We start from the raw sequence: 2,075 nt of genomic DNA on the forward strand, positions 1-2,075 counted from the left end.
ATTTTTTTTGGTTTAGTTAATCAAAAGTAAAATACACATGTACTTATATTTTACTACAAACAAGCACTGAAATTGAAAGGGATCAAGAAAGTTCTTACTTATAATTTTGCTAATATCCATAATTGCTTAGTGATGCTATAATTTGGACTTTCCTCAGTTTTATAGTTTTTGCCTTTGCTATCAGTTCCTTTTATATTTTTTTGGCTGTGCAAGCAAAGGCCTGTTACTAACCAACATGCAACACTTCGTGTGTAACAGCTCTGAGCTGTCAAGTTCTTGCATAATATCTTAGGGTGCATGTACTTAACTCTACATGGCAATGACAGCATTTTGAGGATGCTTTTGCCTTTTAGACCAATTTTACAAAGTCAATATTAATATACCTTTGACTATAATTATTATAATTTGCCACAATTTTTGAGCTTGTGTATTTCATAGTAATTTTGACAGGCCTTTAATGATGTTAACCACTTGTAATTACTATGTCTCCATGATTACATGTATGTTTAATGTTGAGCCCCCCCAACTTTTGAATCATTCCTACGCCTATGGACTGGTATTATAATGATCCTTGTAGCTGTTTATGCATCTTGTAATAGTATACTATAGATGAGTAATATGCAATCTTGACATGTACGTGTGTTATTAATAAGTACTTAAAGGTGAAGAATATTGAATGTTGTTTTACCAGCATGATATCTCATTTTGATATCACAATAATTACTAATAATTCCGTTCATCAAGTTAGGCTGTTACTATGATAATGATCCTTTGTAATGGTTCCTAGCCTAGAAATCCAACACAGTACATGTAATTTAGTCTGGTTTGGTAGAGGTACCATTTACATCGCAAGTTGTACTAAGGGTTATGATACATAATTACATGTACCATTCACATGTATACTAAGAAATGATTATATTCTGTTAGCTGCAATAATACTAATGACTATCATGATAGCTACTAAATACTGATGTAATTATTAATAATGCAATTCTCTATTCTCGTTGTTGTATTCCTGGACTACTATTCTTGTATATTTTTGTCTCATATTGATATTTCTTCCTCTCTTTTGCCTTTCTCTCCACCTAGTACATGTACATGTACATCTAACTTTTGCTCTTTCTCTTTTCGTCCTATAAAGGATTCTCCTGTCTCTCATGTTCTTGTCTTTTTGTGTTCACACAAGCTTATAGTATCAGTAAGGAACTGTATTATACGTTATGTACGTCAATGTCATGTTTTTTATTTATTATTTTTTATTATAGTATTGTAACAGTTTTGGGTCACAGATGCATTGCTTGTCAAGATTCAAGATCCCATGAAATCCACCTGCTCTTTATTTTTGGCAAAAGATGTGGGAACAGAACAATCCTAACAACATGATGGTAAGACACAATTCACATTACAGTGCATGTTTCATTCAGTGCATGTACACATGTACAGTAAATGAGGGACAGTGAGTGTCCTTTGGTCAGTAATAATTGATGTGTCATTTATTGTACAGGAGAATAGAATTAAGACAAAATGCTAAGAGAATTCAAAGCATGTCCAATTTGAAAAAGTACAATGTTTGAACATCAACGTCACTTAAATTTACACACACTTTCACTCTCTCTTTTAGTGCTGTTAACTATACTCATAATCAAGAAACAGTTTGTTCCATAGACATTATCATATAAAGGCTGTGTTAAGATTAATATGCACTAATGCAATGATAAGTCGTATGTGATGTAAATGTACATGTATTTGAGTTAATGGATTACTGAGTAATTGTAATGGTAGTTGTCACAGGCCTATGTCACTGAGTCCCTGACTGTACATGAATGTACAATGTATTCTCAGATAAATTCATTAACAATGACATTGCCTTCTGAGCACAGATGGCAATGCAGTTACCATTGCCATTACTATTACTTTTGTAATAACAATTTAGTGCTGTACACCTTCCTCTTATTCCTCTTTTTGTTTCTCTATCTCTTTAGTGTCACCATTTTCTTGATGCATCAAGCTTAGGAGATACTGAGGTTATCAATGAGTCTTGCATTCAAGTGAGGTCAATTATACATTTTCCCTAT

The 2,075-nt window shown here is 32.7% G+C and overlaps 1 long non-coding RNA gene across 1 annotated transcript; it reads left to right on the forward strand.

The window, feature by feature from the left end:
• Nucleotides 1–1,181: 1,181 nt before the first annotated feature.
• Nucleotides 1,182–2,069, forward strand: LOC109584634 (uncharacterized). Its single transcript, XR_002186095.1, has 3 exons — nucleotides 1,182–1,385; nucleotides 1,505–1,561; nucleotides 1,622–2,069. It is a non-coding gene; the product is annotated as an uncharacterized LOC109584634 (long non-coding RNA).
• Nucleotides 2,070–2,075: the final 6 nt, after the last annotated feature.

This window comes from Amphimedon queenslandica, unplaced genomic scaffold (assembly GCF_000090795.2).
Source record: "Amphimedon queenslandica unplaced genomic scaffold, v1.1 AMPQUscaffold_13187, whole genome shotgun sequence".
Classification (NCBI taxonomy): Eukaryota; Metazoa; Porifera; class Demospongiae; order Haplosclerida; family Niphatidae; genus Amphimedon; species Amphimedon queenslandica.